Genomic DNA, 13,322 nt, shown 5'->3' with positions numbered 1-13,322 from the left:
GGTAACTGAGGCACTGAGAAGTTAAGTGACTTGCCCAAAGTCACACAGCTGACAAGTGGCCGAGCTTGGATTCGAACCCATGACCTCTGACTCCAAAGCCCGTGCTCTTTCCACTGAGCCACGCTGTAAGAAGCTGCTTTGCCATCGTGAACTGTGTGGGGTTTCATGGGAATATAATGGCAGTGGTTTTGATGTACTGCATTTTTCTTCCTGTCTGAATAGCATGCGTCCACTTCAATTTGAATAACCGGCGTTGAGAAACTCCCACAGCCCAGTTAAATTCTAGTTCCAGTGGACATACGGACCCTGTCTTGCCACTTAACCTGCAAAGGATGGGCTGCAGTTATTTATTTATATGATGCCACCTCTCCCCTTCACTCTAGCCATGACCCTTGCCCATCTGACAGCCATCTCTTTTTTTTTTTTTTTTGGTCTGTCGTCCCCTTTTAGACTGTGACCCTGTAGTTGGGCAGGGATTGTCTCTATCTGTTGCCAAATTGTACAATCCAAGCACTTGGTACACTCTGCACACAGTAAGCCCTCAATAAATACAACCTAATGAAGGAATGAATGAATCTCCTGGTTTTGAATCTTCCCTCCCAGAGTCCAGTCTAAGCAGGGGTCACCACTGAAGAATCCAGAATGTCAAAGTGGTGACTTGGGAAATAAATCCATAAGAACAAGTCAAGGCCTCTCTGGGACCTGAAGGCCCTTAAGCCTGACAGGACAGGAGGTGGCTGTGACCCATTACGTAGAGAAAAAATGCCCCTTTGGCTGAACTCAGAGGTTGTGATGGGGTCTCACAACCGGAGGATTTCCCTGGAGGTGACCTGGCCCTTAAGTCAGCACAATCAAATAAGACTGAGAGACACTCACAGGGACTTGCACAGAGGATAAACAAAGGAGGAAATTCCATATGTGACCTACTGTGGAAGAAAGTAAAGTGGCCTTGTGCATACAGCACATCTGGAGAGTCAAAAAGACCTGGATTCTAATCCTGACTCCACCACTTACCTGGCGTGTGACCTTGGGCAAGGCACTTCACTTCTCTATGCCACAGTTACCTCATCTGTAAAATGGGGTTAAAGACTGTGAGCCCCATGTGGCACAGGGATTGGGTCCATCCTGATTAGCTCTATCCCATCGCTTAGTAGAATGCCTGGCATATAGTAAACACTTAACAAATGCCATTAATAAAAAAGGATTTAAAATATGGCAACCAGAAAGAACCATCAGGCAGTTTGGAGACTTGGATTGTTTCAGCAAGGATTTGGAAACAAGAAGCCGCAACATCATGTCTTGAGGACCTTATCATTCGCAGTGCATTTCATTCATTCCAACTGAACTTCTATTTGTTTAATGAGCTCTGGCCTGTGGCAGCTCCTTAAGTCTATTTATTTGAGGCTTTCTCATTCTTTGCTGTACCACACACACTCTGAAGCAACTGAAATTTCAGCATTATCTTCACCTGCCAATTTGTGCATTACTGCCCTTTGGAGACTATCTCAAGAGCACATTACCTCCCCAGTGCTGTTTGACTATTTTCATGCCAACCCTTAGGGCCCATCTCCTTCCCCTTGCATTCTTCAATCAAGGCATAATGGGGCCCAGTCTTACTCGTAGATAAGGTTGGAAAGGCCCCCCCACCCTGCCCAGAACTCTGGGGAAAATCATTTTACGATAACTACCGTTTGAACAGGGTAACAGCTGTGTGAGCCTTGCAGATAACTCAAGCAAATTCATTTTCATCAGCAAAGTGAAAAGTTGGAGCAGTTGTTTTAAACAGGAAATTGGATTTTCAAAATTGGGGAAATCATGGGCATTTTATCCTTTACCTAGAAAAGGATCAACCAATCAACGGTATTTATCGAGCGCTTACTATGTGCAGAGCACTGCATGGTGTGCAGTGGAGGGTCAGTCACGCATAAGTCTTCTGGGCCACACCGGCAATGCAGGAATAAAATCTCATCCTCGGCAGCATATGCTCTTTGAATAGAAAAGACTGATTCATATATCCTTTCTAGAGAAGAGAAGCAAGGGGGCCGCCTGTCCCCCTAGGAAAAAGGGGATGAATAATAAAGGGTTAGGAGCTTCAGTAATACTAGGGTTTGGACTACGAGGAAAGACAGGGGCCACTGCCTTTCACCTCTCCAGAGGATGCTCTCTGTTGAGCAAGCGAACCAATCACCTCTCTTCCAGGTCCTCATTCATTCAATCATATTTATTGAGCGCTTACTGTGTGCAGAGCAGTATACTACGCTCTTGGAAAGTACAATTCCTTGTCCTGTCTGGGGGCCAGTGGGTATCAATTCCTTTTTTTTGGCATTATCATTTTATAATTTCTAGATCCTCTCACCATAGCTGATGTTCTAGCCAAAGACAATCAGATATGCTAATTTTCTAGCTTTGATCAATTAACACTACCATTATTCATTCAGTCATATTTATTGAGTGCTAAGTGCTTGGGAGGGTACAATATAAAAATAAACAGGCATATTAACATTTGATATTCTCCCCTCTCCCAGATTCACACCATTTATGTACGTGACTTCAAATTATGTATTGTTAATTATATATTATAAATTATTCATATTATTTTCATATGTGCTTGTTATACTTAAGTATTCATATTAATGTCTGTATCCCCTCTGGACTGTAAGTTCATTATGGGCAGGGGACATGTCAGCTAATTCTTGTTGTATTGTAGTCTCCCACCCACTTAGTACAGTGCTCTGCACATAGTAAGCACTCAGTCAATACCATCGATTAATTTGAACCCTTTCAGTCTCTGTGTTGTTTCTAAAAGAGATGTATCTTCAGAAATGTAATTTATTCAGTCTAACATTACCGAAGGTGAAAAGCCAAAATTATGAAATATCCACCTGTCTCAAAAGATCCAAACTCTGGGAGCATCTATATGCATAACAACATCATCCAAGAGAAGATCCTCTAGAAAGTCAGCTAGATTGTAAACTTGTTGCTGGCAGGCAACGTCTGCTAACTCTGTTGTAGTGCACTCTCCCAAGTGCTGAGCACGGTGCTCTGCACACAACAGTCAATAAATGCCACCGATTGATTGGTTGATTTATCAAGTCCATTTGCTAAATATGGGACTAGCACATCCCTGCTTCACAGACTGTGTCTTCATTCAACTTGTTTGATGTCTTTTCCTAACTGGCCCAGTTAGACCAAATGGTTGCATCCATAAAGGTTTGTCTTTATTAGCTTTCCAAGATATTAATTCCAAACAGTTCCTGTTTACACAGCAGGGCTAACCTCATTCTGTAAAGGATCTGGTACTGACTCTTAAATCCCATCTGTTCCAGATCTCTATTCTGAAAGCTAACCCAATCTTTACATGCCTTTTCGCTAATGATAAACTTGGAATTCACCTCTGATGGCTTTGCAGGTATCTTCTCATTTCCTCTCACAATATTCCCAGTGAAAAATGTAGGTATCATTATGAGGTTGTAAAATCGAAGCACTAACAGGTTATTTTCAGCCATGATATCGTATACCCACGTTCCCACCCCATTAAATAAATACGAGGGAGCCACGGAGAATCATAAACAGGGCAAAAGAAAAAACAGCTAAAAAGAGTTCTTTAACCTGTCTTTCATTCCTTTTTGGTCTTGCCTTTCCTGGAAGGGAAGCTGTCAAGTATTTGCTGTCTCTATTCCTTTTGTTCTCTGTGGCGGGGATACAGAAACCATCACTCTCTCCATCTTTGAATCCCTACTAAAATTGTATCTCCTCCAAGAAATCTTCTCAGATTCCCCCCATTCTCTTTCCCTTTTCAGTTGCCTATGGGCTTTAGTCAATCAATCAGTGGTAATTATAATAACCATTATTATATTATGTTATTATTCATAATTATCAATTATGAAAGGTATTCATTCAGTCATATGTATTGAGCACTTACTGTGTGCAGAGCACTGTACTCAGTGCTTGGAAAGTACAGTCCAGCAACAAAGAGAGACAATCCCTGTCCACAGTGGCCTCACAGTCTAGAAGATTGTATCCCGATCTTCTATGAAGTGAAATTATGAATAATGAAGTGTATCTCAATGAGTTGGAGACAAGCTTTTTACTCATTGCAAGGCTTGTAAAATTACACATGGCAAATTAGTGATTGTGTCAATGGAGCCCAGGACTCCAAACTTCACTGCTTAAATCAGCATTCAGACCTTTATAGGAAATGTTGGGGGCTTCTTGTAACCTCGGAATAATTATCTTTATGGTCAACCTAGTCTTTTTCAAAAATAAGCTGATCAGCAACCATTCAAAGCCCCTCTCTTGATCTGGATCCATCTTTCTTGAAGAATACTAGACTGAAAGCTTGTTTCGGGCAAGGAATGTGTCTACCTCAAGTATATTGTTATATTGTACTGTCCCAAGCGCTTAGTACAGTGTTCTCTCTGCACACAGTGAGCTCTCAGTAAATATGATTGATTGAATGCATCTCCCATCTCCCCCGCCTTTCCTCATCCCTCCCACTTTTAGCCCCTCCCCACAGCCATTTCAAGAAGTCGCTGTAGAAAACAAGCTCTTTTGGTAATCCCATTGATGATTCAGAAAATCAGTTTTACCTATCAACTTCAGTTTTCCTGCAGCGGATTACAAAAGTTATTTGAAATTCTTAAAATGACTAATTAAAACGTAAACAATCACAGTTGCTAGAAATGCTTTTAGAATCATGGTGCTTGTACAAATATTTTGCAATTTCTCTTCTACAGAATATAAAGAAGCATTATTAGAAGGACTTGTGCAGTTGTGCTGAAATGTCAGTATTGTGTCTAATGAAAATAAGAGGTTGGGTTTTTTTTCCCCGTATGAATGCATTTCTCTTTAGAACTTGTTTAAAATTTGATGATGTTTGTTGAGATGCCAGCTAGCCACTGGATGAAAAATCCCATGATACCTTCCGCAGTGTATTCTCTCCCATTAAGTAAACAAATCACCAAAAATGTATTTTCATGAATGAAGCCAATTCTTGGATCAGAGTCGACCAATTTGTAGTTAAATTCCTGAACCTCTGTTCCCTTTTCTTAAAACAAGACAGGACATACACATGCTAAACTCATCAGTGGAATAAAAACCACACACTACACTCAGTTGTACTGCACCAGGTTATTGACTTTTTCCGCAGAACCACCAGGCTTTCCATCGTATCCACAAATCTGGATCGACCCTCTCACCAAGTATTGTCTTCTCCACAAGGAAGGACAGCTACACATACGCAACCTTTATGTGCTTTTGCTTTCTGAGGGTAATTTGACTTGGAAATAGTGAAAAATTCTAAACAGTAATCAAGGCAATTTTTAATTTTTAAAATTAAAATTAAACATTTTTAATTTAAAAAAAAATATTTTTAAGGGCTATTTGTTAAGTCCTTACTATATGCCAAGCACTGTATAAAGGGCTGGGGTCTATACAGGATAATCAGGTTGAACACAGTCCCCGTCCATATGAGGGTCACAGTCTTAATCCCCATTTTACAGGTGAGGTGACTGAGATACAGAGAAGTGACTTGTCAAAGGTCACAGAGCTGACAAGTGGCCGAGCCGGGGTTAAAACCCAGGTCTGCTTACTCCCAGGCCCATGTTCTTTTCACTAGACCAGGCAGTTTCTCTTTATTTTTTACTAAGATAAACTTCTGTGTAGAAGCAGCGTGGTTCAGTGGAAAAGAGCCTGGGCTTCGGAGTCAGAGGTCATGGGTTCAAATCCTAGCTCTGCCACTTGTCAGCTGTGTGACTGTGGGCAAGTCACTTAACTTCTCTGGGCCTCAGTTACCTCATTTACAAAATGGGGATTAAATGTGAGCCTCACGTGGGACAACCTGATTACCCTGTATCTACCCAGCGCTTAGAACAGTGCTCTGCACATAGTAAGTGCTTAACAAATACCAACATTATTATTATTATTATAAGTATTAGATATTTTCACTGGGTGGAAATTTAGGAATATTAATCTCTATTAAAAAATGAAGTGTATCCCACTGAGTCAGAGGAAAGTTTCTAAGTGGCTTCAATTTTCCTAACTCACGTAATTTTATGAAATATATCTGTTTTTTGTAAAGTTATATACCCAAAAGAATTATATGATAAACTTAAACATTATTATTTCATTTTTGCACATATTATTAATAATTGAGCTGGTTAGTGCTTGGAACTGACTGTGTTTTTAGAGGTCTTTAAAATGAGAGGTTGTTTGCTTGGGGTTTTTTTTCTCCAAATTTTTGAGGTATTATACATGACGAATTTCAATTTGAAATCTAGACTGTAAGCTCCTCTGGACTGTAAGTTTGATGTGGACAAAAAGTGTGTCTATCAACTCTGTTGGACTGTATTCCCTCCAGCGCTCAGTACAGTGCTCTGCAAGCTGTAAGCATTCAGTAAAAACCATTGATTGCACCAGCTTCAGCAGCTTCTCTGTAACCTGCCAAGCACCGCCAACTGAATTTACCTCTTTCAAAGGTATTACTTTCTGAAAGTATTCAGAAAGGAAAGTGCTACAGACTGAAGTATTATTTACATATGTATCACTGAGAGAAAACGAAGGGAAAAGTTAAAACTAATCTCTTAGGCAGAGATGTATGAGTGGGTGGCAGTGCACGGTTAAAGCGCCTTCATTTTCAGTGTCTGAATTTACAAAAAACCATTAAACATTTCTTGGCCTCCTCTTACCCAGCTCTCCGTGTTACCGGTGCAGACAGAGCTCTAACGTTTATTCATTCAAAAGCTGTGTCCTCTTTATTCATGGTGACCTAAATCTTTTTTCAGCCTCACCTCAACTTTCTGACCCTGCTTTGACTCACCTAAGCCACTAACTGATATAAAATCCCAATGTTTAATCTGATCTTTTCCTTAGGACTCCTCAGAGTGCTCATCATTTTTAATGGAGTTCTAATCCAAGCCTTGCCACTTGTCTGCTGTGTGACCTTGGGCAAGTCACTTAACTTCTCTGTGCCTAAGTGATCCCATCTGGAAAATGGGGATTCAATCCTATTCCCTCATATTTAGACTACGAATCTCATGGGGGACAGCAACTTTGTCCAACGTGATTATCTCATACTTAGAAGCAGATATCGAGAAGATATCGAGCAGATATCAAGATATAGAGAAACATCATGATGACCTAGTGGATAGAGCGCAGGCCTGTGCCTCAATTACCTCATCTTTAAAAAGGAGATTGAGACTGTGAGCCCCACTTGGGACGGGACTGTGTCCAACCCTATTTGCTTGTATCCACCCCAGTGTTTAGGATAGTGCCTGGCACATAGTAAGTGCTTAACAAATATTTTTTTTTTTTTAAAAAAAAAAAGGAGTTGGGGATTTGGGGCTTATATTTTGCAATTTTCACCGATGGATGATCACTTTGATTGGATACTCATCTATTCAATTTAATTTTGAAGATCCTTCCCATGATATTTGCAACAAAAAAGCACATTAAAAGTTCTAGGTAGAAAACAAATTTAGTCCAGAAATCCATCTGCTCAAAGCCTTATAGCAATATTTAGGAACAGCGAGGGCCATTATTAATTTAACTTGGCAACTGGATTTTTAAAACAATCTTTCATGTGCATTTTAGTGCAGATGGTGATAGCCAGAGAACTGTTGCTGTTAGCCAGACAGCACATGCTATTTTGAAAAGACCTTAGTGTCCTTCCTCCTGATCATGGGCCATTAACGGTACTGGCCTCCAGAGGAAGAGGGCACCTAGTCAAGAACTCTGCTCAGCTACATCTGCACAGAACCAGGATTTTTCAGTCCAGGGCACTAATTATGCACTTTTGATGAGCTCATTAGAGGACAATAAAGAGAAATGCAAACCGTTTGCAATATGTGTGGACAAATGAACCACGTAAAAAATAATTTCGGGTTGTACTTAGATCCTGGGTGGAAATTTTCAATTATGACATGATAGATATTCAACACCGTAGGGAGCTTTAATTTTAAAACCGGCCTGTAGATTCATCTCTATTTTCCTACCTGGTCATTGTAGGCAAGAAAATACAATTAACAACTTATATGCCTGAATTATAGTGCCCTAGATTTGGAGTGGAAACCTCATGTTACTCAAAATGCCGCATAATTGCGGTTATATTTTCTCCCACGCTGAGAGCAGGTATTCACCAACTGCCTCATTTTATGGAAATGATTATTTTGAGAAAAATATAGCTTTCCTTTAGCTGGAACAAAATTTGTTTCTCTTGGTTATTGCAATCATGGTATTCTCTCCCCTTTCAAAATCACCAAGCCATGTCTCCACCCTCAAACCTCTTTAATTAAGCCTCCTCCTCCAAAAGACATTACTCTGATTATGTCATCCTATCAGCCTTCTTAGAATTCAGCTATATAGCTTTTTTTGAGTTTTAATTGCCCACTTTTATTTTATCCTCTGTACCTGTGCTGTTACTCTCTTACATAGTGTACGTTTGCCATTTGGGATCACTTGTCTCTCCCGTTAGATTGGTTTGTAGAGTCCGTGTGCAGTCAGTATTAGTAGAGCTCGGGCCTGTGAGTCAGAAGGAGCTGGGTTCTAATTCTGACTCTGCCACTTATCTGCTGTGTGACCTTGGGCAAGTCACTTCACTTCTCTGTACCGGAGTTACATGTACCTCTGTACCTGTAAAATGGGGATAAAGATTGTGGGCCCCATGTGGTGGTACAGGAACTATGGCTAACCTGATTAACTTGACCTTCCCAGTGTCTACCACATAGTAAGCACTTAATAAATACCTTAAAAATATAGTATTCCTTAAGCACCCACTGGATACAATGCACTGACCAAAGTCCTTGGGAAAGTTGAAGAGTAGCACCAGACAAATTCCATGTCCACAAGGAGATGGCACTCTAATGATGGAGACTGACCCATATATTTCAGCTTGGCTTAGTGCAAAGAGCACAGGCTTGGGAGTCAGAGGACATGGATTCTAATCCCGGTTCCGTCACCTGTCTGCTGTGTGACCTTAGGCAAGCCACTCAACTTCTCTGCACCTCAGTTACCTCATCTGTAAAGTGGAGATTAAGATTGTGAGCCCCACGTGGGACAACCTGATTACTTTGTGTCTACCCCAGTGTTTAGGACAATGCTTGGCACACAGTAAGCGCTCAAAAAATTCCATAATTATTATGTTTGCAAATAAAATTTTAAGAATCAGACCATCAGTGAGCTCTTACTGTGTGCAGAGCACTGTACTAAGTTCTTGTGAAAGTCCAGTTCAGTAGCGTTGGTAGACCCAGTCCCTACCCTCAAGAAGCGTTGTCGTGTCTTATGCTGTCGAGTCGTTTCCGACCTATAGCTACGCCAGGGACACATCTTAGAGAAGCAGCGTGGCTCAGTGGAAAGAGCCCGGGCTTGGGAGTTAGAGATCATGGGTTCGAATCCCGGCTCTGCCACTTGTCAGCTGTGTAACTGTGGGCAAGTCACTTCACTTCTCTGCGCCTTAGCTACCTCATCTGTAAAATGGGGATTAAGACTGTGAGCCTCACATGGGATAATCTGATTTCCCTGTATCTACCCCAGCGCTTAGAACAGTGCTCTGCACATAGTAAGCGCTTAACAAATACCAACATTATTATCTCTCCCAGAACGCCCCACCCTCCATCTGCAATTGTTCTGGTATTGTATCCATAGAATTTTCTTGGTAAAAGTACGCAAGTGGTTTATCACTGAGGCCTTGCATGCAGTTAACTCTAGTCTCCACCCTCCACTCTCTCCCATGCTGCTGCTGCTCAGCATGGCTGAGTTTTGATTTGTAGCAGATTGCCTTCCACTCGCTAGTCTCTGCCCAAGTTAGGAATGGAAAGGACAGGCCTCTGCTTTACTGTCCCTCCCATAGCCGAGACTGGTAGAGTACTGGAAACACCCCAGGTGCGACCCTGAGAGGGGCAAGAATCATATAGTCTAATAAATAATTGACTCTATAATTGATTATGAATACATACACAAATGCATAAGGTATAAGCGAATTGTAAGTGTGAGAGGTGACTTGTCGGCTGGTAAGATCTGGGGTGTCGGTAATTAATCAGGGTATACTTGTTGTTGGAAGGATGAGGAATTGTAATCAGCTTCTGAGCAGACCATAAGATCCTGGAGGGCAGAGATTATGTCTGTGAACTCTATCGTTTTGTACTTTCTCCAGTGATTAGAACAGAGCTCTGCACATGGTGAGTGTTCAGTATGTACCACTAATTTGACTGAATACTGGGAGAGCTGAGGTCAGTTGAAATAGGTAGAGGACAGAGTTCTAGGCTGAGGGAAGGGCAGAGGGAAGTTATTCAGGGGCAGAGACTTTGTTTTGTACTTTTATGTTACCAAGCACCCAATGCAGAGCTCTGCACACAGTAGACCCTCGATATAAATGTGGCTATTGTTGAAGATGATGATGCCAATCAATCAGTCAATCATTCATATTTAGTGATCACTTACTACGTGCAGAACAATGTTCTGAGTACCCGAGAGAATACAATAAAACAGAATCAGTGGACATATTCCCTGCCCAAAATGAGCTTACAGTTTAGAGGGGGAGACACACAAAATTACTTTTGAAGGTGAGGCCTAAGTGTCATCATTGAAGCATCCAAAGAAGTTCTGTCAAAGACAGAGGAAACTTTGAGTTCTTTCTAAGGCCCCCATATAAGACCATTCAAGAATAAGGTCTCACCTCCCCATGTGAACCTTCCTCTACCTAAAGGCACTTGTGCCTGTATAATATTCTTTTTATGTACATCCCTTATACGAGACTCTTGCGCATGCATCGGAGAAAGTAAGAACACACACTTAAAGACTGTGTGTACATAGTGTGTAAAACATTCGCCATTTGGAAATGAAAGTAGAACATGAGCATTTTCTGTAGACGTTCTTTTCCCTTTTACTGAAGCACATCTGGAATTTAAACCACATTCCTTGTTATTTCACTGAAATCCAGGAGAGCGCATATTACTCTGAATTATAGATAGAAAGGTTACCTGAATTATCTTCATCCTATTTTACCCTTGATTTTATACCATATGTTATTCTTCTCCGCTCCGTGAAAGATATCATCACAACATCTTGACTGGAGCTGAGACAAATATCACATAGATTCAGGAGCATCGCCAGACTGTAAAATGAAATGATTTCACAGGGAAGGGAGACTTTAGTACTTCCAAAGTTCCATAATATTCTAGTCAGGATGTAATTTATTTCTTCGAAGGTATATTTAAACCACAGAATTGACTCAGTAAATTGTCGTATGCTCCAAGTGAAAAAGTAGATTTTTGTCTTTATTTCTAACTTAATGATGTAGATTAGTTAAAAGTATATTTTTAGAGTCTTACATTGTACTATGACTACAAAAATCCAAAATAACTTTAGAAAATTGAAGGAATGAGTGAAATCAAGGGGTTGCATTTCCAATAAAGCCAGTGCAAACTGTTTTACTTGGAAAGTAATAATCCCACATCTGCCAAATGATAATGAAAACTACTTAGATAGCAGTCTAGAAGAAAAGGAATATCTTCTGTGAACAAAAGCTTAACAATGAAATAACAATGCAGTGCTTATTAGAAAGCAGGACTAATAATGGTAATAATATTTAATGTGGGTGGGGATCCCATCTACCAACTGTTATATTGTATTATCCCAAGTGATTAGTACAGTGCTCAGTACATAGTAATCACCAAGTGGTATTTGAGGGCTTATTGTGTGCAGAGCAATCACTCGTATTTATTGCGCTTTTACTCAGTAAGAGCACTGTACTAAGCACTTGGGAGAAGACACTATACAAGAGTTGGTGGACATGTTCCCTGTCCACAGTGAATTTTCAATCCAGAAGGGGAGACAGACATTAATATAAATAAGTAATTGACGGTTATGCAAGTAAGTGCTGCGGAAGAGGTGAATAAAGGGTCAAGGGAGTTCAGAAGGGAGTGGGAGAAGGGGAAATGACGGCTTAGGGAAGGTCTCATGGAGGAGCTGTGCCTTCAGTAAGACAGTGCTCTGCACATAGTAAGCACTCAATAAATACTATTGAATTGAATTGAACTTTGAAGGTGGGGTGAGGACTTGCTGTCAGATATGAAGAGGGTGAGTCTTCTAGGCCAGAGGCAGGAGTTGGGTGAGAGGTCAACAGTCAGAATGGTGAGATTGAGGTATGGTGAATAGCTTGGCATTAGAGCAGTCAAGTGTGTGGGTGGGGTTATAGTAGGAAAGCAGCGGGTTAAGGTGTAGGCGACAAGGGGATCAAGTGCTTTAAAGCCCATGGTAGGGAGTTTCTGTTGGATGTGGAGGTGTACTTAGCACTGTACTGAGCTCTTGGGAGATTATGATACGGCAGAGTTGGTAGATATGTTTCCTGCCCACCAGGAGCTCAGAGTCTAGAGGGGGAGACAGACATGAAAAGAAATTACAGATGTGTATGTAAGTGCTGTGGGCTGAGGGTGGGTGAATTATCAAGTGCTTAAGGGGTACAGACCCAGGACAACAAGGCAACACAGAAGGGAGATGGAGTAGGAAAATAAGGGCTTAGTTGGGGAAGGCTTCCTGGAGAAGATGTGAGTTTAATAAGGTTTTGAAATTGTGGAAAATGGTGGTCTTGGTTATGAAGTGGGAGGGAGTTTTAGGCTAGATGAAGTGGGAAAGGGGTCGGCATTGAGATAGAGTAGGTTGGCATTAGAGGAGAGTAATGAGTGGGCAGGGATGTAGGGGAAAATTAGCTAAGATAGAACGGGGGAAAGGTGATTGAATACTTTAAAGCCGCTATTAAAGAGTTTCTGTTTGATGTAGACGTGGATGCTTAACCACTGGAGGTTATAGTTTTTTAATGGTATTTGATAAGTGATTTTTATATGTCAAGCATTCTAAGTGCTGGGATCAATACAAGTTTATCAGGTTGGACGAGGTCTCTGTCCCACATGGGACTCACAGTCTAAGTAGAATGTCTGCTGTGTGACCTTGGGCAAGTCACTTCACTTCTCTGGGCCTCAGTTCCCTCATCTGCAAAAATGGGGATTAAAAAATGTGAGCCCCACGTGGGACAATCTGAGTATCCTGTATCTCCCCCAGAGCTTAGAACAGTGCTCTGCACATAGTAAGTGCTTAACAAATACCATAATAATAATAATAAAGAGTAGGATTTAATCCCCATTTTACAGATGAGGTAACTGAGGCACGGATAAGGGAAGTCACTTGCTCAAAGTCACATGGCAGCCAAGTGGCAGAGTCAGGATTAGAACCCAGGTCCTCTGACTCCCAGGCCGGTGTTCTCGCCTCTAGGCTACAATGGAGTAGGGATTGTTGTGGGCAGGGAAAGTATTATTACTATATCATTATATTGT

The 13,322-nt window shown here is 41.2% G+C and overlaps 1 protein-coding gene and 1 non-coding gene across 3 annotated transcripts in view; one reads left to right on the top strand and one right to left on the bottom strand.

Annotated features, from left to right (window-relative positions):
- The window catches only part of PACRG (parkin coregulated), a 495,432-nt gene that overhangs the window by 294,812 nt on the left and 187,298 nt on the right, over positions 1–13,322 (top strand). The gene's annotated exons all lie outside the window — the stretch shown is intronic.
- LOC114809429 lies at positions 9,757–9,894 on the bottom strand. The gene has a single exon (XR_003757214.1). It is a non-coding gene; the product is annotated as a small nucleolar RNA SNORA7 (small nucleolar RNA).

Source organism: Ornithorhynchus anatinus, chromosome 2 (assembly GCF_004115215.2).
Source record: "Ornithorhynchus anatinus isolate Pmale09 chromosome 2, mOrnAna1.pri.v4, whole genome shotgun sequence".
Lineage (NCBI taxonomy): Eukaryota > Metazoa > Chordata > Mammalia > Monotremata > Ornithorhynchidae > Ornithorhynchus > Ornithorhynchus anatinus.
This window is presented reverse-complemented; position numbering and strand designations above follow the sequence as displayed.